The sequence below is a fragment of the Trachypithecus francoisi genome, unplaced genomic scaffold (assembly GCF_009764315.1).
Source record: "Trachypithecus francoisi isolate TF-2019V2 unplaced genomic scaffold, Tfra_2.0 Lachesis_group13, whole genome shotgun sequence".
In the NCBI taxonomy this organism is placed as follows: Eukaryota; Metazoa; Chordata; class Mammalia; order Primates; family Cercopithecidae; genus Trachypithecus; species Trachypithecus francoisi.
The window spans coordinates 48,871,598-48,897,719 of NW_022681458.1; the positions used below are offsets into that span (position 1 = coordinate 48,871,598).

The 26,122-nt window shown below is 36.4% G+C and overlaps 1 long non-coding RNA gene across 1 annotated transcript in view; it reads right to left on the minus strand.

Moving 5' to 3' along the window:
* Positions 1–3,527: 3,527 nt before the first annotated feature.
* LOC117095347 overlaps positions 3,528–26,122 on the minus strand; it is a 28,759-nt gene continuing 6,164 nt past the window's right edge. Inside the window, exon 3 of the long non-coding RNA XR_004441931.1 lies at positions 3,528–4,854. This is a non-coding gene — a long non-coding RNA (uncharacterized LOC117095347). The remainder of the gene's footprint in view (positions 4,855–26,122) is intronic.

Consider the following 26,122-nt stretch of genomic DNA (forward strand, 5'->3'; position numbering starts at 1 on the left):
AAGTAAAATTTCCATTAAAATGAATCAATTAGCTGTCTAGACATTCACTTAAGCCTTGTGCTTCAATCCTATCTCCACTGATTATATATGTGACAAGTAAGTCACCCAGTGATGTTTTGGATTGAGTGGCTTTTTATTATGATTATTACTGTATGGCCGTATTCTTCAGAGTGTGAATTCTCACCATTTCTCTGACAGTTCTGCTTGGTTTCATTCCCTGATTATTTATTTATTTATTGCCACCACCTTACTGCAGGTTACAATCACATAATATATTGTCATAGGTAACTTTTTTTTTTTTTTTTGAGGCGGAGTCTCGCTCTGTCGCCCGGGCTGGAGTGCAGTGGCCGGATCTCAGCTCACTGCAAGCTCCGCCTCCCGGGTTTATGCCATTCTCCTGCCTCAGCCTCCCGAGTAGCTGGGACTACAGGCGCCCGCCACCTCGCCCGGCTAGTTTTTGTATTTTTAGTAGAGACGGGGTTTCACCGTGTTAGGCAGGATGGTCTTGATCTCCTGACCTCGTGATCCACCCGTCTCGGCCTCCCAAAGTGCTGGGATTACAGGCTTGAGCCACCGCGCCTGGCCATAGGTAACTTTTTTTGACAGGTTACAGTACTCCTTTTGATTATAAATGAAGCCCCAAGGTAGAATGTTTACAAAGAAAGGAATCTTATAATGACAAACTCTTGGGCAGGACAATTTTAGTCACCATGCCATGTGACTTTCGAAGTAGACAAGCAAGGAAAGAGAGACAAATAACAGGGATGCCTGGAAAATGTTCAAATTATTTTATATTTCAGTTGATGTAATGTAAGCTTTTAATTGACGCTTTCATCGCTTACACCAATTTACTTTAAATTCTTAACTCTACATATTCTGAGTCACCCTTGCCAGCCATGTGATAGTGATGCTTGTGACTTGAAAGGCATGCTACATTTTTAGGAATATGTTACTTCCTCTTCCATCTACTCAAATTTCTGGAAGAAGCTCTCTATTAACCAGTTCAATAACCTGATAGCAAAACCCTAACTAAAAAGTGTGTGGTTATTGGGAATCAAAAAGAAGTTTAGTATGAAGTTAACATCGCACACTTGACAGATAGTGGCTTTGCTTTAATTGCAGGAACATAAAGTCAAAGAATGGCAAGTTAAGTCCTAGAGCCTGGGAGTCAGACACAGGAGTGGAAATCCAGTTGTGGAGAATGAGAAAGTAATTTTAGAACTTTGAAACTTGTTTGAATCTAAATTTCCTTATGAGAGGTGAAGACAGCTGAGCTTCTGTGTTTGGTGGGGATTTGAAGAACTTTTGTGTCTAGCTAAAGGATTGTAAATGCACCAATCAGCACTCTGTGTCTAGCTAAAGGATTGTAAATGCACCAATCAGCACTCTGTAAAAACTCACCAATCTGCACTCTGTAAAATGGACCAATCAGCACTCTGTAAAATGGACCAATCAGCAGGATGTGGGTGGGGCCAAATAAGGGAATAAAAGCCGACCGCTGGACCCAGCAGCGGCAAGGCATTCAAGGTCCTGTGGATTAGCAGGTTGCTTTGTTTTTTATGGTCTTCATAATAAATATTGCAGCTGCTCACTCTTTGGGTCTGCACTAGCTTTATGAGCTGTAACACCCACCGCGAGTGTCTGCGGCTTCATTGCTGCCATCAGTGAGACTAGAAACCCACCGGGAGGAACAAACAACTCTGAACTGGGGGACTTTAAGAGCTGTCACATTCACTGCAAATTGTCTGCAGCTTCACTCCTGTCAGCGAGACTACGAACTCACCGAAAGGAAGAAACTCCAGACACATCTGAACATCTAAAGGAACAAACTCCGGACACACCATCTTTAAGAACTGTAATACTCACTGAGAGGGTCTGCAGCTTCATTCTTGAAGTTGGCAAGACCGAGAACCCACCGGAAGAAATAAATTCCGGACACACTTACATGAACAATACAGATAGTAATACTTTGTAGTTAAAAATAAAACCTATAAAATGCTGAGTTTGTTGTAGAAATAAGTAAATATTTGTTTGCTAGAATTCTCTCACAGAATCCTAGTGTACCACAAGGAATCCTTATGCCACATAAATAGATATGATAGCTTTTGGTAGCAGAGATGTCTGGGAGATTGAGGCAATATAATATATGAAGGGTAACTTTTGACTCTACTTTTTATCAACTCCATTTGGTTTCCTCACATGTCCGATAGAGATACTAGTACCAGTTTACCAGTTCATGGATTAAAAGCATGTAACTTAACGTTGCACAGCCCCTGGCTTATTAAGTGCTAATGCTAATGTTTCTTTTTATTACTGTTATTTGTTGGAAACTTTGTTCATGCAATTTAACAAAATTATAAAAGGCAGTGATTCTCACCTCGTGGATCATTATCTTATCTCTTGAAAATCTGTGAGTAACAAGAATGGCAAGGTATAAGTTTTTAATCTTAATAAATCTGCTATAATTTAATATAAACCAGGCTCTTTAATCTTACTATATAATGAAGATTGCTATAGCTCTATTCTTCTGATTCAAACTGCAATGCATAATCACTTTCCTTGGGGGTGTGCTTTTCTAACTATCCGGTTTAGGTAGGTTGTAGAGTTTCTGTAAAGCCTACTTGTGCATAGGTATTAGAAGAGGTTTAATTCTTCTCCTCTTGCTCTGTTCTTTGTTAATCCTCGCTACTAATTTTCAGACTCTAAATCTAACATGTAACATACACAGTAAAAACTAAGGTATAGTTTTATGCAAACCATCATCAAACACAGTCCTTTATGGTCTATACAGTCAAGCACTTAGCTACAATTCTCCAAATGCCGTGAAAAGGAAGATAGTCATTTGTGGGATTTTATGTATTCCACAAAAAGGATGTATGAAAGGGATTGATTATTTATTGTCTGGCCAGTGATAACAATAGCCTGTTCCACAAAAACAATGCCTTACTTTTTTGTTTTCTCTTCTAACTAGTATTTTGATTGTGTTAGCCTTGTGTTAAAGAAGAAAAACTGATACTGGGCTGGGCGTGGTGACTCACACCTGTAATCCCAGAACTTTGAGAGGCCTAGGAGGGTGGATCACCTGCGGTCAGGAGTTAGAGACCAGCCTGGCCAACATGCTGAAAATACAAAAACTTAGCCAGGTGTGGTGGCGGGCGCCTGTAATCCCAGCTACTGGGGAGGCTGAAGCAGGAGAATCACTTGAACCCAGGAAGCGAAGGTTGTAGTGAGCCGAGATCGTGCCATTGCACTCCAGCCTGGGTGACAAGAGCAAAACACCATCTCAAAAAAAAAAAAAGAAAGAAAAGCTGAAATTATACTTTCATTTTAGAGATGAAAAAGTATGAGGAGAATGAGATGGGTTCACTGACTTACACGTGACCACATGGCTATTAAGGGTAGATTAGGGACTAAGAAATCTTGCCCTCTACTAATCTAGTAATCTTTCAATCAAAAGCAGTCTTTCATCCGGCATCCTACTTTATGAAATGAACTTTTCATTTCTATGTATGTGAACAACTTACATATTCTATTTCAAAATCTTTAATATTTGTTATAATTGCCACAATTAGCATCATATAAATTGAATAGAAAAACATAAATGCTTTAGATATAAAGTAGTAATTTTAGACATGGGACTAAGTACAAAAGATTTCAAGGGGCCAAGCTTAAGACTCCTTATGTACGTAAGAACGGCCACATACAATTAATGCTGGATTGTTCCCACAATTTTATTATCGAGTAATTACGAATTAAAACTCTGTTTTCTAAAAACAATCAAAAAGACAATTCTGATAAGATGAAGACATTGTAATGAAAAACAATCTATAATTGTATGTTAGGTGTATTTGTTGAATATATGACCTTCATAGTCTAAAATTTAGGAAAGTAATGTTTTTGAATTGATCAGCACAGCTAATTAACCAAATTCACATACTTAAAATTTGAAATTCTAGCAAAGATGTATATAAAAAACAATTAGACAATGTCCAACTGAATTTTAGAATTATCCGAAGTATTGCTAAGAATTTGTAGATTGGTCCTCATTTTAAATAATACTTGGAAATATTCCATAATTGTTTATGCCCCAAAGCAAGCAGGAATCCTTTAGTCCAATTACACAGAAAATATGAAATCATAGGTAGGGCTTTTGATTTTTTGCTCTTGTGGGGTTTGTTCATCTATAAGTTAAAGGTTGTATCCATTAAGTGTAAATTTAAACAATATAACCAATATTTGCAACAAGGGCATTTCAGAATGCAAAGAGCACCTTTCTTGATTAACTGATCTTGAAGAATGTTTTACCTTTAGTCCTGCACGTGCCTACCCTTAGGAAAGCATGCTCTCTGCAAAGGATGTATCTTTAAATTATAATTGCACACAACATAAATGAATGACCTGATCCCATTTATGTGAATTCCCCTCAGAAATCTCAGGGCTTGTCAAAAAGAAACATAATATTGGCAAAGACACCTTTGTTTTCTCCAGATTTTTTTTTTTTTTTTTTGAGCAGATTGTTATGCTTGGCCAAAATAAAAGCAAACATACGGCATTGAGAAATGTATGAAAAGACAGTGCACTCTGAAATGCCTCATGATCTTTTTTCCCTCTGCTTGCCTGCTGCCACATTTTGCTGCCCTAGGAGTAGGCCTAGTGTCTTGTAAATATGCAATGCATTTATGGAGCTAGAGAATTTCATTTCGAAGACTGATAGATTTCGCACTTCCCAGTCCTTTTCCAAAGGGTCCGCTGTCCCTGGAGACTCCCAACCTGATGATGTCATAGTCTTCTTTCAGGAGCTGTTCTTAGTTCCACTTTGGCTGATTTCATGAAGTGTCAAATGCACCAAGCCTGCTGGGGTGAGAAATATTTTAGTCCCAACAGATTTGTGCGGCATTGATATTTCTTCATTATTGTTTTACCATTAGGTTTTTTTTTTTTTTTTTTTTTTTTTTTTTTTTGAGACGGAGTCTCGCTCTGTCGCCCAGGCTGGAGTGCAGTGGCCGGATCTCAGCTCACTGCAAGCTCCGCCTCCCGGGTTTACGCCATTCTCTCGCCTCAGCCTCCCGAGTAGCTGGGACTACAGGCGCCCGCCATCTCGCCCGGCTAATTTTTTGTATATTTTAGTAGAGACGGGGTTTCACCGTGTTAGCCAGGATGGTCTCGATCTCCTGACCTCGTGATCCGCCCCTCTCGGCCTCCCAAAGTGCTGGGATTACAGGCTTGAGCCACCGCGCCCGGCCTAGGTTTTTATTAATGAGGACTGGAGTGCCCCTGGGCTTATTATGCAGGATTAGAAATGTAAAACTTGTGTTCTGGAGATAGTTGGTGTCCTAACACTCAGATTTTCCAGCCCTCAAGAATGCTATAATAAAATTACTTAATTCCTAGAAAAATGAGGCAAATAATTACATTTATTCTGTTTTATTGTTAGCCTATTCCAACCAACATTTTTCGAACAGGTCTGTTTTGGTTTGACCCAAAGCATCGGAACCCACTGTGAAAACTGGCAGGCCATAGGAGACCAAATGTCTGTTTAGTGTTCTGGGATCTGCCAGCCGAGGCCACTGATGCTCTCAAATAAAGAGAGAAATAAATGTTCTGCTGGGTTTTCTTACTGAGTGCCACTCAGCAAGCTCTGAACTGCCCACCCTTAAACTATTTTCACTGAACTGGCTCTATGTTTATTATAAGAGATGTGGTGGAAAAATAGTCTCTCTGGGACAAATATTTTGTTCATGATTTATGGAACTGGTTGACAAGTCACTGTTTATGTTTAGGAGTACTTATTTCACATGCGAGTCCTCAGTGAAGATTTATGAACAGTTGTTTCTACTTTGCTCTTTAAACAAAACATGTAAGGAAAACCCTCAATTTTATTTAATTCTTCAATCCAGGGGTCCATTTTAAGATGGGAATTGTCTGTAGGGTATCAGTGAGTTATTATCTATCAGCCACACTTCGTCACATTTCAAGTGATAATATAAAACTAAAATTGGAAACAATGGCTATGATTTTCTAGTATTTTCTTGAGGACTTGGATAAGTCAAAACAAGGAGTTCCTTCAATGCTTTAGTCTTTATCTGTAAAGACAGATCCTTAATATACAGTATATAAAGGTTCACACTCACTGCATGTAGAGAGATGAATCACAGGTGTGAATATTGTTTTGACTATCCTCCCACTGGGCACTGAGACAGACAGCAAGGGGTATTAGGAGCCACTCTGTGAACCAAGAGATTTGGCTTCTTCTCCTCCATTCTGTTTCTGTTGTTGTTGTTGTTCCAGGTTTGCTGGAAATATTACAGCATAGCAGAAAGATTCAACTGGCTTCAACTGGTGTTTTGAAATTCATCCCAACTGTAGGCTGAGTGACCTGCAGTTTGGACAGACTGCTGAAGTCCAAAGGCTTCAACATTTTTTTTTTTTTGGCATGAAAATCTACTTCAGTGATCTCTCCTTCTGCACCTTGATAGAGATAGCTGTCACCAGGTCTCTCTCAACCTGCTTCATCCAATGCAAGACGTAGCATGCTATCTTCTTGTGAGGCTTCCTGTTGGGATCTCCTTGCACACTTGCTTGTTCTTGTTGAAGTCGTTCCCTCAGTGCTTGTACTACTTCTCAGTGATGACCTGGGCCACCTTCATGGTTTTGATGCAAATGCAGCCGCTGTTGGTGGGTCCTAAGTAGAGAGGAGTATATTGTAAATCTTGACTAAGTGCCAAGGCATTTAAGTTCTCTGTCTTTAGTTTCCTCAGCTGTACTATTTAAACAATATTGTAAAAGAGCTTGAACTTTCCTCTGGAGGTTACAATGTTACTTGAATTTGTTTCTTTAAAAACTGGGAGGAAATGGTCGGACCCTGGTAGGAGCAGATCCTGAGAGTCTGTTGCCTGCCGAAAGCAGTTTTTAAGCTAAAAAATGTGTATGTCCAAAAGAGAAATATCACTTAATATCTCTACATATTTTCCTTGGAATAATCAAGTCACTAGATATTAGTGTACTGTATAACACCATCTCAATTCATAATTGCTAGTTTTGAGATTCTATAGTGTAATCTTTTATTATATGCTAAGTACTATACATAAATATATAAGATAGGATCAAAGCAGTCAGTGGAGAATCTGCAATATTTATAAACCTGGTCATCCAAGGGTAGAAATAAGATTTGAACTGTTGCAGAGGTATCCCAAAAGAAAACAAAACAATGTTGAATCCTTGAAATTGAATGTAGATTTGTTCAATCTTATGGCAATTCAATATCTTATGAATATTCTTCTAATTTTAGGGCAATAAATAGCAAGCTTCATAAATTCTGCCTGAACCAAGGAGAAACAGAAACTCTAGCCACCCTACAAACATATGATTTGGAAGAGAATGAATGAGGAAGCAGTTTCTGTATTAGGTATCTATTTCACAGCAGAGACATGTGACTTTTGAGTTCAGCAACGGTCACAAGGTCCCCTTCCGAGTACACAGAGAGCACTGGTGCTGATGTCAGTGGCAGTGTAAGTCAAGTTCAAGGCTCCAAGCACAAGCATCTAGTGGCGGGTGACAGCAAGCAAATTTGTGCTGTTCTCCTTGCTGCCACTTTTACAGTGGTTTTGGACTTTGGTCTGCACTTACCCTGGTGCCCTCTTTCCTCTGTATGCTTAACTTTTATGAAAACTATGTGATATCCTTTGAATAAATTTCTTTCCTGTTGAATCAGCCGGAATCATCTATGACTAACCTATATTTATACAATTGAGTACAGGCAATTTGATTATTTTTCCCCAACATAAGATTCATGGATACAAAAGCTTCTCTGGATCAGAGTGCCTCAATTCAAATCCTGGTGCTGATAATCAATAGAAGTATGATTTAAGAGTGTCTTAATGTGTGCTTCAATTTTTTTCATATGCAAAGTGAAATAATAAATATTTATATGATTATATCAGGTAATACTGGTACAGTGTTTAGCATAGTGCTTAGGATATACAAAGCACTCAATCAATATTAGTTGGCTGATACAATAAAATAGTAATATAACAATGTATTATGTCAGTCACTAATGAAAATCCATATCTACATGTTTCAATATTCTGGTTTTCACAATAGTAGCTGTTATTAAGAATACATATTTAAGTCAAACTGCATAGGACTATTTTGTCTTTATTTCTTCAAATTTTTAGAGTTATTTATAAGACTCTCATTTCTTATGACCACTCTACCACGTATGAAATGTCTTTCTCTTGGGATTTATCTGATTTCGGTATTAAAATAGAACACTAAAAACTTGTGACAGGTCAGGCATGGTGGTTCACACCTGTAATCCCAGCACTGTGGGAGGCCAAGGCAGGTGAATCATGAAGTCAAGAGATCGAGACCATCCTGGCCAACATGGTGAAACTCAATCTCTACTGAAAATACAAAAATTAGCTGGACGTGCTGGCACATGCCTATAGTCCCATCTACTCGGGTGGCTGAGGCAGGAGAATCACTTGAACCCGGGAGGCGGAGGTTGCAGTGAGCTGAAATCATGCAAATCATGCCACTGCACTTTAGCCTGGCAACAGAGTAAGAATCTGTCTCAAAAAAAAAAAAAAAAAAAAAATTGTAACAAAGCCTGGCAGTATTTGTAGCCCAGCAAGAATTTTTTAAAGATCAGAAAACCCTTGAATAAAACACACTTATAAATTTGCAGTCAAATTATTTATGCATAGAAGTGAAATATCAAATGTTACCACATCAATGAATCTGAAAGCTTTGATATTTGTCTATTGATTTTGAAGAAAAACAAAAATAAACAGCAACCAAAACACACGTGTACACTTACACGCATACACAGTACTCAATTTCATTTGCCTCATTATGTAAACTTAAAAACATTTACACAACTTTTTTTTTTTTTTTTTTTTTTTTTTGAGACGGAGTCTCTCTCTGTTGCCCAGGCTGGAGTGCAGTGGCCGGATCTCAGCTCACTGCAAGCTCCGCCTCCCGGGTTTATGCCATTCTCCTGCCTCAGCCTCCTGAGTAGCTGGGACTACAGGCGCCCGCCACCTCGCCCAGCTAGTTTTTTTTTTTTGTATTTTTTAGTAGAGACGGGGTTTCACCATGTTAGCCAGGATGGTCTCGATCTCCTGACCTCGTGATCCACCCGTCTCGGCCTCCCAAAGTGCTGGGATTACAGGCTTGAGCCACCGCGCCTGGCCTACACAACTTTTATATTACATTTAATTTTAACTATATTAGAATTAAGAATCAAATGTAAAGCATTGTCTGTTTATTATGAAATTTAAGTATTTACTTCACTTAAATATAGACTGTCAGTGGAGATATAAAGTAGACTTTTAAAATATGTGACTTTATTCAAAAATGATTTTTTATTCTTGAAATCTACTTATTAAAGCTAAAAAATAAAATTGACATTTAACCTTTATTCGTATAAAAGTGAACGTATAACTTGTCACTACCAATATGTTTTGATGCTTGATATAAACAGATACTGCTCTTAAAATCATCTTATTTAAAGTAACTCAGTTAAGAAATGTTAAAGAACCTCTTTTCTCTTTTTAGAATTGTGTGTGGAGCACAAGACATTTAAATATGTAAATGTCAGTGAGTGATTAATATATTCCCTAAGCTATTGTAACTAGAGCATTTTATGCTATAATTAAAAGACTTGCTTAACTACTATAACTCAGGTAATGAAATTCTAAGGCAATGGGAATTATAACATAGAAAATCAGTCTTGTTTTGATAGAAAGAACAAAAAATAGAGTCTCCAGCTTATTGCTCACGGCAAAAACATAAAAGTGTGAGCATTCAAGGGCACCTAGAAATTGATGGAATATTTCCCTTAAGTAATATCACCTTCTAGGTCACCCGCCTTTTGCTTTCTCTGCACTTCACCTTTTAGGTCATTTAGGTTTGTGATTGAATAATACTTTATAATTCTTAAGGAGTTTTCCTCATGTTAAGTTTCCTTTCTGCTAATATATTATATCCACTCTAATAAATGTGAATTATTTTGAAATTAAAGTAGGAAAATATCAATAAATGGTATAGCCTGCTCCTTTTCTAAATAGACAAATCCTTGACTTTATGGACTAATAAAATACTTTTAACCATTTAAGTTTTATATTACAGTTTCTTTCTCTTTTTTAAAAAATTTTCTCATTATACATTCATTCTCTATTTTGCCTTATACCTACTTATAACTGAATCAATTTCTACCATCAACTCAAACCTTGAGCCCTTCACTGGAAAAATCTCTATATTACGTATCATTCTATACTTAATGCAGTTACTGCTACATGGAAGTAACAAAGTAAAATTGGCAGAAGTGAATAAAGGAATGATTAGATGTTCATATACTTGTATTAAATAACCCAAAAGTTTATTTATGGGCAAAAATCTCAACATGATCTACTAAACTAGAAAATTCATATTATGTTTTGACACTTTCATAAACATGAAATAATTTATATTCCAATTTGGTATTCTTTATATTTTATCTAGGAAATCTTTCATCTCCATTTAAAACAATATGAAAATTATGTGTTTTGATCTTTGTAATGTGAAAATGGAACCCAACTATTGAAGAAAAAGTTTTAATGATATATGAGCTGGATTACATTTTTAAATTAATCCTATATAGCAATATTTGCAGAAGATCCATACACTCCATCAAATTGCCATTTTATGGGTATAGTTAAGCAATTTTTTCTGAGAAAAAATATTACTTTAATCAATATTTATAGTCCATAAAGGTCTTTCAGAATTGGAAAAATATAAATACATTACATAAGCCTTTTTGTACTTATATACACACACAAGTACATATACAATTATTTATTTAACTGAATAAAACACCCACTTTTGTCAATATATGCATGGGTAGTGAAAGCAAACTTATAAAGAGATTAATCCCTTCCTAAGCAATAAAATCAGTAGTGCCAGTTACACTTTTTCATCAAACCAACTTGGAAAATTCCAAGACTATCATTGCTTGTTTCTTTGCATATGAAGTTGTTTTATTTGAGGGAAGTATGGCAGTTCACAATTTTTAGGTTAAAAGTAAAAGATTCTTACTGGAAAATGTAAAAGGCTCAGACGATAGTAACCATCAAATATGAGGTTCTTCATATTATCTATAACCATCAATTTTTTAAAATTTCTCCTATTTCTTTTTTCATTCTATATGTCTTCTTTAATAATCATAATTGTAAGAAGAAAAGTTAACTATAGCTAGATGAGACAGCAAAGGAATTTTATGTGAATAATGTTAAGAATTTGAGAATTAATGGCAAACTATAGGATCAAACTTTGAAAAGGGTAAAAAATTAAAAGGAGGTCAGGAAATAAGTATTAAACAGTCTGGTTAGGACTCTGCCCCTACCACGGTAGAAACCTCACACTACGGTCCTGGTCCTCGTGCTGCTCTCACTGAAAAACACCAAATTTGTTATAAATGAGCCCTAACCCTTCTTCTTTGTGCCTCTAACTCCAGGTTAAAGTTTTGTGTGGGAGCAACTGATTGGCTGAGCTGAAGTCACATGCCCAAAACTTTGATCATCAGTGGGCAAAGAACTAAAAATTAATCCAACTTATACTACCATGGTGAGAAGCAGAACACTGCATCTCATAATAATATACGAAATTGGACAGTCCTCCAAAACGAGAGAAAGCTGACCCAGAACAGTCCAAATAAGCAATGTGAAATATTCATGCCATTCTTTCGTATTGTCTTATCACTGCTTAAGGTTTTGTAATTTTGTGATATATTAAGAAGTATATATATTTGGTCTTTGTCTCCATTTATGACACAAAGTGCCTAAAATCCTTGGAGTCTCCAAAATAATAAGTGCTTTTCTGTATGCTAATGAGCTGACTAGTAGCTGAGGGTTCCAGGATAGCCTCAGGATGGTGACTGGTTGCCACAAGAATCAATCTTGTGATTAGAGGGTTGGAAATTTTAGCCCCAACCCCTGACCTTCTGGGAGGGAAGAGGGACTATGGGAACCTATTCAGCAAAGGTCAATGGTTTTAGTCAATATTGTCTAAGAATGAAGGCTCTGTAAAAACCCAAAGGCACAGGGTTCAGAGAATTTACAGAGCTTCTGGGTTAACAAACCTGTGGAGGTGCTGGGATAAGGCATGGAAGCTCCACACCTCTCCTGGACACCTTGCCATATTATTTTCTTCCATCTGACTCTTTCTGAGTTGTATCCTTCTGTAGTAAACTGATAAGCTAGCAAGTAAGCTTTTATCCTGATTTCTGTGAGTTGTTTTGTGAAATTATTCAACCTAAGGAGGAAGTCATGGGAACCTTTGATTTAGAGATAGTTAGTCAGAAGCACAGATGATACCCTGAAATTTCAGTTGGCATCTGAATTGTGTGTGCGTGGTCTGAGCCTATAGGATCTGTGTTAACTGTAAGCAGCCAATGTCATAATTGGTTGGTTGGAAAACCCACATATTTGGTATCAAAATGTTGACAGCACATAGAACAGTTTTTGTTTGTTTGCTTTTCATTTTAGATTTAAACTACCACTGAATGATTGCTCAATATGTATCTTCATCTAAAAACTCATTCCTGGGCTTCATACTCTTATACACAAATGCTGATGAATATTTAAACTTATGTATTTCACATATGCCTCAAAAACTAAACACAATGCATATATGTTGTTATTCACCCATTCCCCTGTGAAATAAAAATCTGTCCCTCAATTCTTTTCTCAACAAAAAGTACAATCATTCTCCTAATTGCCCAAATCAGGGAGCTGTTGAAATTACTGTACCTTTTCTTACCTCCCCACTACCTGCAACAAATCATTTACCAAAATTGGTTGTTTCTATGTCCCACCACTTCTCAATCAACAGCCTACCACCTTCTTCCTTCAGGGTTCAATATTTGCCAGATTGTGGCGAACATCTGTTTTCTCTGTCTATACTATTGCTCCTCTCCCATACTTTTCTTCTATGCAGTCTGTGCAATTTCTCTAAAATGAAAATCAAATTATGTGAAGTAACTTCTTCAAGGAAATCAAAAACTTTGTGTGATCACCAGTATGGTTTAAAAGTTCCTTATTGTGGTTACAACCTGTAATGCATTTGACACATGTTTTGATCCTTGGTCTCATCTCTCAATATTTTCTTAGCATCATATAAACCAAGTTTATTAAATTACGTTATATTCATATTTTTAATATAAAATATAAAATATTTAGGAATAATTAATGGCTACATTAAATGTACTTAGTCATTGTAAGAAACATGCTATTTTTCTGAAATAAAGTATAAGAAAAGTATGTGTCTTGTGGCTGACAGCTAGAATTCCATGAACACTTAAATTTCCTGTCCTTTCCATGCCTTGGCAGAAGCTAGTCTGTCATCCTAGAAGGTATACTTCACCTCTGCTGTACCCTTCACTAACAAACATTTAGTTATCTTTCAACACTCTACTTAAAAGCTATGTTTTGGCAAAGTTTACTGACCTACTATTCAGCACCTTCCTCAATACCTTAGGATGCTCTTAGCAGCAATATTTTGACTTTGTACCTGCCCTTGTCTCTACCCACCTAGTTAAGTAGCGTGGTATGCTGAATAATGGTCCCCAAGGTTAATGTTCTAATCCTCAGAATCTACAAATTTTGCCTTTCATGGTAAAGGGGACATTGCAGATGTGCTTAAATTAAGGATCTTGGGTTTTGGAGATCATCCTGGTTATCTAGGTAGGCCCAATGTAGTCACAAGAGTCCATATGAGCAGAAGGCAAGAGGGTCAGGGTAAGTAATAAGAGACGTGACAGTGAAAGAAAAACTGGAGGAGTAAAATGAAGAGGCTATTTACCAATGAATGCAGATAGCTACTGATACTGAAAAAGACAAGAAAGCAGATTATTCTCTCAAGGCTTCTAGAGAGAACTAGCCCCACAAAATTGTTAACTTTAGCCAGGTGAGAATGAATTTGGACTTCCATCCTTCCAGAATTGCAAACGATAAATTAAACCACTATTCTTGTGGTAATTTGTTACAGCAGCCAAACAAAAACAAAACAAAACAAAAAAAGGATGAAACACTAAAACTAATTCTAATACACATACTTTTAAAATTATGTATTATATTTATCTCTGCCATCATTAGGTGTCTTAATGACAGATATCATGTATTTATCTCAATATCCCTGCACTTAACAAGACAGCCAGCATAGAGCTGTGATTAAAATGTGCTGAAAGAATGAGTGAGTGGGTGAGTGAATGAATAATGTTCAGATGTTTAAAGTAATGGATTAATAAGCAGAAATCCATAGACATGTTTTCTGTTTTCTAAGAGACTTTGGACTTTCTAAATAATTCCAATAATAGCCAATGATTGTACATCAACTCTGCATATTAGATTTATAGTGAAAATATGCTGACCCCTTTGAGTTTCCTGAAGTTGCTAGTGCTTGAAATTCAAGACATGAATTAGGACTATAATCATAAACTCTAGAGTGTTCCTACTTTGATATGATCAGAATAATGTTCAGATTATTCAATTGTGCTCTCTGAAAATAGAAGCAAAGTGTGGAGTACAGGATGTTTATTAGGACTCATTACATGTGAAGAGAGATGTCAGTATCAGACTAAGGAAGAAGTCAAACCAAGATGCAGGTCTGACAAAACATCAGAAAAGCTAGCAAGGAGTTATGGAGTATTGTCTGTGGAAGTGACACTCTTAAGGTCAAAATGGCAAAGGCCTTTGTACTCTGTCTCATTCATTCACTGAATGGAGCTGCCCTGACCCGTGTGTGACCTCTAATAGGTTGTCTGTGGTTGAGGCACACCCTGCAGGAGTTTCAAGCTGGTTTGTAAGTCCTTCCTTGAAGGACTGAGCAGCACATCTTTGTATCGATAATTAAACCCATATCCTGAAAGTTTCCTTCATCCCAGGTCATTAAGAACAACTAGAATTCCAGACACATCTTCATTTTTCTTTTTCACCATGAATAAATGCTATATTTAAACTGAAATATACAAATGCTTTATTTGTTTGGAAATATATTCAGCTCAATATTTTATTTTAAAATAGAAAATTGGGTGTAATATCGAGAACTGGTGGATAGATTGGAGTACTTACCAGAATTACTGGAAATTATGACATTTGACTAAGCCTGTGGAATTAAAGAAAGATATGTCTCTGATAGAATGAAAGGAAGATATGTCTTTAGACACATGGTAATATAACATGTTATAAAGCAAGCTTATCATTTCCCACGCTTCCTACTTCAAAAGTAAACACATGTTACAGACTTCATGTAATTTTTCATAATACAAATAAACATGGGCACATGTAATTATATAATCTTCAAACTATGTTCAGTAAATAAAGCCTAGAAGTTTTAATTAATTTAGTAAAGAAAAAAATGAAATAAACATTATTAAGTGAAAAAGATAATTAAAGTCATTTTGACATTTGATTATGACAAAATATAAACAAATTTATATTAAGTAACTCATTGTAAACAAATAAAAGAGATGATGATTTTCCAAATAGTTGCTAAAATGTAAAAGTTTCAAATTACAAGAACATAAAGACCTGACTGCAAGTCTACTGAGGTAATAGTTGTTTAGATTGAGGGACTGAGTACAGAAGTTTTAAAAAGTCAAAATAGAAAAAAAAAAAAAAAAAAAAACGGAACCAAGAAAGCATAGTTTAGATAGGTTTTGGAAACATATTACTGCTGTCAATTAAGCTATTACTTTAAAAGTGGCTATAATTATATATATTTAAAACCTGTCAATTTTCGGTATAGTATACAAAATTTAACAATAACATATTTTCAAAAGGGCTATGAAAAACAGGAAAGATCCCATTGTTAAGCAGCAGTCATTTTCAGCTCAGTGTCTCACATAGTTTCTGTTACCTAGTAGCCATTAATTATTAGTTATTTGGTAAGTTTATTCTACCCCTATCCACAACATACTCTTCAGCTTAAATTATAATAATTTGGACACTGAAGAATCTTTGTAGTAGTGACTATTGTATAACAGATTGATTTTTTTGGCTCCAAATGTTCACTCATACCCTTATGTAATGTAGTACATTTGAAATGCTATCTTGACCCAGTTTTGTGGTTTTGACTAGAGCCTGGTCAGTTCCCGCTTTCGATCAGCTAAGTGTTTGCCTTATTGTATTTTCACACTTGAGCCCAGTAAGCACCTACCTAAATCACCCTAGGACCAGCTATCAGACAATTAGAGACAGCCTTTATGTCCCTGAGCCAATGAAATTATGCAAATTGGCCAATCCTACTCATTCTTGTGCTAGTCTCCGTTAGAGAGGAACATGCTGGCCACATACTGGTATCTCCTGGAAATAGAGTCTTTTATAGACCTTAAGTTTGTGACTCTTTATATCAAGCTGCCAATTATGTTTTGAGTCGCAGAAGCAGAACCAGACAAGCTGGGCACAGCTACAAAGGACTTCTCGATGTAGAACGGAGTAAATCTCAGCCCTCTGGCATATTCCACTTGCAAGAGCGGATGGCCTCCAATGTCCTCAATCGCTTGCCAGATGCCATGGTGTTGGAGGTTACCCCTTTTCCAAGCCCTTTGGATATCTGGGAGCCGCTTGTGATTAACTGAGTGAGCAGCAGTGGGAGTTTGTAGACTGTACAATAGTACTGGCACTGTCATACATTATGGAGTACAGGGAAATATTGTTGCTTTCCAATTTTTACCCAGACTGTTCCAGATAAAGAATGAAACCCAAGGGTCTGGTCGCTTGGTCAAACTAGGTAGTCATCTTAACACCTTAGATCTTAGGCATCTTATGTCATCTTGACATCTTAGATACCATGGTCAGCAAATGGCTCCATCTCCACATTTTTGCAAGCTTTTGAACCATTGTCTGAGAGTTGTCCCCTTCAGAGTAAAGAACTTTGAAAATCTCTTGCTTCACAAGTATCCAAAATATAAATCAAGGTTACACATGTTGCTGTTTATACTAAGGCCACAATACAGTGTCTTCCTGGGATGCTTCTTATTCCCTTTGAAGTGTCAGACATTACTAATAGTGACTAAGTCACACATTTTGCATCCCAGAATGCACAATAGCAGGCTCTTACAAAAGGCATTCAATGGAACTTTTCTCTCTGAGATAGGTCCCAAACAGCTAATTTAATTGGGAGACTTAACTGGACCTATCAAAGAACCCCTATATACGTTACAAAATGACAAATGAATTCCTAAATGCATCTGTATCTTGCCCCAGAATTTAATTTTTTAATTCAAGGCCCAACATATGTAACACTAATTTTAAATATTGTTCCCAATTCCCTTTGCTATTTTGAAAGTTAGATACCTCTGGCCTCCATGTGTACTCATGGCTCTCTGTAAAAACATACACTCCTAAACTCCTATGCCTTAAGGAAGTACTCCTAGAAGTTACTACCATCTCTGCCTTTCTAAACATTAATGAAGATTATTACTTTCCCCAGAAAGGAAACTACCTCATATCAGTCCACCCACTGAATCCCTTGGGGAGTGAACCTCCCATTTCCCACTGCCCTCTCCTATTCTTCCCACTTCAACTCACCATCACGACCTCCCACTCTGCATTTCTCAACATGACCACAACCACCTCTTCTCTTGGTTTCAAACAAATATCACTAACCTTTACATATGCTTTACTAACTGTATACCCTCTACAAAGTAACTACTGGAACTACCACCTTGACCATATACCATAATGTGGTATTATTATGATAAAACCACATAATTGATACTTTTAAAACATTTTACAACTCCCCCAAGATATTGTTAGGGCCCCCAGAAATTCCAGCTCTGTTTTCTTAGTAATGCCATAAAATGAAGACCTTGGTGATGGACTGGCCTACAAGGACTCTTCATTCTTCTACATGTTTTTCCCCTATAATAATAATAATGATAATAATAATATAATAATGATATATAATAATATAATAATAATAATAATTTTCTCCCATAATAAAATGTTTTCTATGCTCTTTTGGACAATTTATACTCTACTTGGTGAAAGTCTTTACTCCTATTTGGCCATTGAAATATGCCAAGTAATCAAGCTCAAAACTGATGTCAAGACTTTAAGGGATAGATTGTAACACAGTTTTTGCTGTTGTTTAATCACTGTCTGGAACCAGATTAGAGGCCCTGGCTAGAGGGTAGTAACTTCCCCTTCTTGGCAGCTGATTAAGTCCACTCCCCAAGCCAACCACTGCCCTTATTGAGCTTTCAAACTCTTGGCCACTATGTAGACCCCTCAATAGCCCCAGGGCCAGATATCAGGCAAATAGACACACTCCCTAAGCCCTCCAGCCTGAGAAATTGTTCAAGTTAGCCAATACACAAGCATCCTGGGAAGGTAGCTGAATCCACTATACTTGTTATACATAAATTGCCCCGCCATAGCTTCAGCTTGCTGTTACCCTTTCTCTGGATGCAGCTCCCTAGGTGGGCCTGCCTAGAAAATTTGGAGTTGTACGTAACAAGAATCTGTCTTTCATCTATTAGAGTGATTTTATGATTTGTTGTTTTTATCGAAAGGATCTTTAAACCTTAAACAAACATCATATGCATGCACTTGAACTTCCTCCCACTAAAGTTGGAGTACATGTTCCTGTCCCTTTACTTCACTGTTGTTCGATTTGATTTCTTTTTAAACAAAAAATATTGCTGGAAGTGAAAGTGCACCAGTTTTTAGCCTAAACCTTCAAAGACATCTCATTCTTCCCTCTTGCTCTGTTATCGTTGTGAGAAAAGATACCCTGGGATAGCTGCTATCCCTTCAGGAATAATGAACTTAGGTGAAGCCAAGCTTCCCTAACCAAGCTCAGGTGGACTCAGACCGGATAGTAGAGACATCCAGTGGAATTGTGGAACCATTCCAAGAGTGGGATTTGAATGAACTGTCCCAGTTGACCATGGGTGGATCAAAAGCAAATGTTTATTTTGTATGCCAATGAAATTTTTTGCCTCTGAAATTTTGTGTTTTTGGCAATAGTTGACAGTTACAATATGCATACATGTTTGACTAACTCCTCTAATTATGTTTGAAAAAAAGGATGGCCTGCAACTTTTGAAATCTGCTTTAGTATCAGGCAGCTATAAAAGAACAACACACTAAAGAAATCTATCTTCTTTTTATTCTTTTCTGTAGATTGAAAATATTATACAGAAGCAAGATGGGATGTCAGGAATGACAATAGATCATTTTCTTTCAACAGTGAATCTACATGCACAAATACCTGAAAAAGTACTTCTAATTTGGCAAAGACTCCTCCTTAGTAGTGGTGACAGGTAGCCATGCCTGTTAGTTTATTGAAAATAAGCATGCAAGCTCTCCATTTCAAATGAGTGAGGACACCACTCCTCACACTAATGAGTGAAGAGTAATTGGTCATTATCCATTAGGATTCAATTATTCTAAGGTGGAACATCAGAAGCAACTAGAAGGGACAGGATTAGATCATGGATATCACATAGGGATAATCACGTGTCTCTTTTCATCAAGTTCCAGTGAAAACCACTCCATTGACAAGCAGAGCCCCTCAGTAGGTGCCAGGGTAGAGTCATTTCCAGGTGTTGTTACCAGCACCTCTTCAGAAGAAATCTGTTACTAGAGGTTGATATATTATCTTGTTTGAAAGTGGTGTATTTAATTTCTGAATTAAAAAGTAAGGCCAGGCTGGGTGCAGTGGCTCATGCCTATAATCCCAGCACTTGGAGGCTGAGGCAGGAGGATTGCTTCAGCTAAGGGGTTTAAGATCAGCCTGATCAATGTAGTGAGAACTTGCCTCTTACTAAAAATCAAACAAATACAAAAAAATCAGCAGGGAGTGGTGGTGTGTGTCTATGGTTCCATGTGCCAGCTACTCTGAGGCCAAGGAGGATCACTTGAACCCAGGAATTTGAGACTGCAGTGAGCTATGATCGTGCCACCGGATGCCATCCTGGGTAACAGAAAGACCCAGAGATCCTGTCTCAAAAGTAAATAAATAAAAATAAAAAACGAGGACAGAGATTCGAAACTGGAGGCAATTCATGTGATCAATGAGTAAAAACAATGCATTGCATTTCTCTTATTTGCTCAGTATGGTCATACGATAAGTTTAGGGAAATAAACCATTGTTTATACTGTAAGAATAATTTTAAGATACAGAAAATAAATTCTTTACACAACATTTATAAGGAAAACAATATTTAGGATTGAGACATCTCATTAATATCCTGAAAAATTATTTAAAAGTCTTGATACTGAAATTATTTTGAGGAATGAAAACATATCAAAGTGTCAGCAAATAAAAGACTGAATGAAACTATAAAATACTTGTTAGTTTTAAATTTATTCGACCTTGTACTTGTTGAAAGTACACAAGCAGAAATTCTGTGAATAGTTAAATGCTAAGTATTATGGGGAAACAAGGCAATGGAAGACCACTCTTCTCACAAGGAATTTATATTATAATAATTAAACAAGTCAACAATATAAGAATACTCCTAAGGCAAAAAAGTTTCATTCAATATTTATTATAATTGAAATATATCTTTACTGTATGGATAAAGTTCCTGTCATACAGAAAGTTTCAATGCTTTATTGAGGCTACACAGCTAAATGGAAGTAGAGTCCTAAGTAGAACCCAGGTCTCTGGACATGAAGTTCAGGGATAATTTTTTATTCATGGATCTGTACATGAAAGTAAATAGGGTGGTAATAATGTTTTATTAAGCATGGTAGAGATTCAAAAATAAGAAAAAATAATTTGGTTTCAGTATCCCCGAAGGTTTTCTGGAAGTTGTACAACCAAAGATAGGTCTTGAAGCATGGTTGAATATAGAGACAGAGGGCTTGGAGAGGTGAAATAGGCTAAGATAAGCAAAAAATTAAATTTTGGGTTTGAATACCCAAAATTGGTATTAGAGAGTTAGCATGACTCAAGTGTTAATATAAATAAATAAAGTATGGAAACTAAGTTGCAAAGACTGTGCATTATAAGGAAAACAAACTTCACATAATAAATTACAAAGGGGATTTTGGAAGAGAGAAGTGTACTAGTGTTCTACCCTGTAACTATAGTTTTGAAAAACACAGCTTAACAATGTTATGCAAAAATAATAAAAAGCAAATATATGAACAAGTGATTGCAGTTTTGATGTGAGAACTGACATATTTATTGTTGGTTAGGGGAAATAAAAGGGATATTTATTTATGTGTGTGTATATAGATCTATATATGTGATATGATAGGCTCACTGGATTTCATAGTTAAGAACATTTACTTCAACTAACTAAACATTGCATAAGTCTCTTCTACAATACAGATCTAGTATTTGGTTTTCTGGTCCATGTTTGAAAACTCCAAGATCGCTACATTAATATATTCTTCCAGTAGTCAACTCAGTTTTTGAGTATTTCTGGCTCTTGATAAAAGTTTTCCTTATTTGGGTCTAAAATTGTAGTTCAGTGCTTAGAGTGCTTTATAATTTTCTTTTTCAACCGTATACTTACATTTTCTTCAACCATACATTTTATACTAATAATATTGAGCCTCTAAATGAATAATCCTATATTCCTGTGTTTTGAAAGTAGAGTGTCCATACACAAACATAAGACTTTAGGTATAACATATTCAGTCTATAGTAGAACAGAATTATCTTCCTCAGTATTCTAAACACTCAGTTTCCATTTGTGTAACATACATTTTTTTCTTGGACAAAATACCATATCGTCTTAAACTGAATATGAGATCTCAGGTTCAATTCTTCTTCACAATGCTATTGTTAAAAAATCCTTTATTTACATGAGAAATTGGTATTTTGTAACCAAGTACAAAACTTACTCTTGTTAAATGCGCATTTGCTATTTAAATATCTGCAAACTGCTTGTTCATTTTTAAATTTGAATTTTGTTATAAAATGTAAAAATTACTGTTTTATAGCATCTACCAAGTTAATAGGCATACTGTCTAAATTTTTGTCAAAATACTGAAAAATATTGAGTAGGAGAAGAGTAAAAGAATCACACTGAATTGAAAGTAATAAATGACCAATTGGATTAAAGTCTGGCTATTGCTAAGAAACAAGGAAATAATAAGCATGTAGCTTAATAAATGGAAGGAAAGAACACCAAAAGTTCCTAGACAATAAGGAGAATAAAAAGCAAAATAATCACTTTCATTTAATTATTATACTTAAAATCAGTGCTACCGTTCCAAGTCTTTGTCACATACATTCACAAGTAAATATGTTCCACATGCCACACTGTAGAGTCCATAGTTTTTCTCTCTCCACTTAGGAGTTCTTCAGGGGTAGAGGACGTGAACCATATATTGTTGATAACTCTATAGTTCCCAGCCAAAGACTGAATATATAACATTATCATTGTAATCACATTTTGATTAACTTAACAAAACATCTCTTTAAGCTTCGTGGTCAAAATGATGTTCATGTCAATTAAGGCCTTTTTAAATTCTGGGAAAATATTTCTGCATTCATTTTAAAAAGTAGATGTATAAAGAACATAACGACATTAAACATTAAAACATATTTAGGCTGGTTTCAAACAGAATTCCATATAGAACATGAAACACAATGAATCTATTAAATGAGCCAGAATATCAAGTCACAGCTTCCTAAGTTATTAGAAGCTGTGTGGATCCTCTCTCAGCTGGAAGTGACTAACTCTAGGTGTCATAGCATCCTGCTGACAGCTTAGCTCTTATATGACAGTCGTGATTAAACATTATCCATAAATTTTTTTCATTTCATCAAATTGAATCATAATTTTCAAGGCAAATAAAAGATTCATTTTTCACAAATATTCATACAGCAGTCCTCAAATGATACTGTGAGATTCGACTTCTTCCAAACCCAACTTACAGAGAATGAATTTTAAAATCTCAATATAATGTGTCAAAAGTGAAAATTAACTCCATATTCATCTTCTACGCAATGATAGGGAAAATTTTCCGTGGCTGTCCTCTTGTCAGATTTTCTACTTCAGATATGCATATAATAAAATACAAGTGTTTTTAAAAATGTGATATCCTTTAAGAATGTAATTCTTTCTACGTCTGAGGTGAAGTAAAGGTAACAAAGGAGCCTCATAGCTTCCCACGTCACGTCAGAAGATATTGACTTCTGGTTTTTTCTTTGTTTTGTTTTGTTTTTTCCCAATGAAATAAGGTAATAGGAATCATGAAAACCTTAAACTATAAATTGACAGGATTTGATATAAAAGCTATGTGTGTAAAAAAAACTGAGAATTTCTAGTCTTTTTTGGCTGATAAATTATTTGAATTTTCCTTTGAAACTTCCTAAGGAACAAGTTTAAGGAGGCAAAGTTATCTTGTTAGTTCTTGTCAATTCTACTTCTGAAAGATCAGAGTAGTATTGAGAGAGGCCATCTCTGGACCAGAGGCGAGAATTTTGATGCATTTATTTTGTGTTACAACTTTTTCACTGAGCACCTGTTATATAACATACAGGGCATTGGGTGTTATCTGGTGACAGGGAATGAGAAAAACATTGTTTATTTGCTAATTAATGCAACAAAGATTGGTCAAAGCAGGCTCTTCTACAGGTGCTGGGGATAATGCTTTAAACAAAGCAGACAACCTCTTGTGTGTTTTATATTTTAGTGGAGGAGGAAAAGACTGAAAAAAACATTATATTATAATGTATAATGTTGCATAGTGAATAGTACTATGAACAAAATTGAAACAGGGAAAGGAGATAGAGTTAATTTGTTCTTTCTTTTACCAAACATTTATTAAATGCATACAGCACTATATGCCAGGTCCTTTTAGGCAAGAAAGACCTATCAGTTAATAAAACATTGAAAAAGTGACCCTCTTAGAGCTTACATTACATTTTAAAGGGAAAAGCAATAAATCTTTTAAGTAAGCATGTGATATACAATCATAGAAGGCAAAATGTGCAACAGGAAGTTCCTCATGTGCAATATCAAAGAAGGAAAGAAATTGATCTGATTAACAGAAGAGACAGCTCACAATGTTGGTGCAAGCTTGCAGTGGACCACTACCACATTTCAGCCCCAGTCAGCGTTGGCCTTAGAGACAGCAACAAAGGGAACTTCTCCTGGTGAACAGAGCTTTGAGCAGTCCACTCAGTCATTCATTTTGCATGAAATGAGAGATGACGAAAGGTACAGATAATATATTGATTCCTGGGTTGCGGCAGTGGCATGACTCAATGGTCAGCGTCCTCAAATGAAAGACTAATAAGTCAGGGCTAAAGAACTTTGGGAAGGAAGTATATGGAAGATCCTACAGGAGTGGGCACAACACATGCACATATGTGTAACTAATATTAATTTCTTCCAGAGAGAACCCATTTCCAGGGAGCATCTCTTCCACAAGGTAGACAGGATGACTATTGCAATGCTTGCACAATGAGCACATGAGCAGGGTGGTCATAGCAGAAGGATTAAGGCTATGTATGAGGGTGATAACATGTATTCATCTTCACTAAGACTGATCTATTGCTACCATTGCTGAATGTCCAGCCTGAGAGCAATGCATATCATTGCAGAGTCACTACTTTTCGGGAGTTTAAGCAGCCACTTGGTGACAGATCAATGAAATAAGACCCCTTCCACCAGAAATGGGATAATGATTGTCCTTTTCAGAAAAAAATGCACATTTTGGACATGAGTTTGCCTTTTTTGCACAGTTCTTCAATCAACACCATCATTTAAGGGCTTAAAAAATGCCTGACATCTCAACAGAGCCTTTCATGTGGCATTGCTTTAAAACAAGGAGCCTACTTTATTACAAAAGAGGTATGATGATGAATAGATAATCACAGGACTCGTGGGGCTTACTATTTGTATTCTATCATACTGACAGAATAAAGACTCAGTTAAGGAGCCAGCTCAGAGAAAAAATCCCAGGGTGTTGTCTTCTAGTGTACACTATATGTACTGAAGCATAGGTCTGGGAGGCAAGGAGTAGAAGTGGAATCCCCTGCTTGCCATTATTCCCAGTTATTTTCAGCATATTCCCATGCTCAAAATATGGTGCTTTCCATCCCGCCTTAGACTTTGCTAGTTTAGAGATGTTATTTTCCAAGTGGAGAAGAAATGTATGAAGTACCTTGAACTCCTAATCCTGGTGCAGCTGGAATGTACTAATGGGAGTCATCGATCTTGATAATCAAGAGAAGATATAGTTGCTACTACACAGTGAGGGCAAAAAGAAATATGTCTGGAACCCAGTAGATTCACTGGGATATGTCTTGGTGCTTTTTATCCAGTGATAATCAAAAATGTTAATTGCATAGAACACACGTCCAGGGCTCAAAGTAACTTAGGAATAATAACCCCTAAATCCAAGGTCTGGATCACTCCATTCAGTAAGAACCAAAATTATAGCTAAAGGTGGCCAGCTGTAACTTCATTGGATAACATCATATAAAGTTGTCTGTTTGCTGCTTAAGGATGCAGCAGTTCACAATAATACTTAAAGACTGAATTTTTGTGCTTCTTCTCAGGGAAGAATTGAAGGTGAGGATTGAATACCATAGTACAGTGTGAGCAGATCTGACCTGCACAATGAATGGATTGTACCCAATTCAGATTATGCATGACCCATCTCTGCACACTTGCTTTGCCTTCTAAATGGGGTGGCACTCAATGGCTGGTAATATTCCCATCCTGTGCCCACTCTCATTTCAACAGACTGAAAACCTTGCTGGATATGCCCTATGGGTGCCTTACTTCAACCTACATTGGAAGTCCTTCCTTTTCTTTCCCTGGGTTCCTGACTGTTGCTGAAGTATAAGATACTACAGGAATTAATGCCGTGTGGGATGAACACTGAAGGCATGAGACAAACTAGACATTTTTTTTTCTCCCTGCTTCCCCCAGGGTAAACAGTCAGAGAAGCAACCCCTTGGAAGATGGCTCAATATACAGAGAAATTGTTTGTCTCAAAGTTCTGACCTGTTTAATAATGCCACTCCTTATATTTGTTTTGCCTCCTTCCCCTACTAACTTCTCATCCTCTTCCCAACCTCCAGAATTTCTTGGGTTGCACAATCAATAACACAGTTACTATAAAAATTTAGCCTAGGGTTTGTATTTTACGGCAACAGT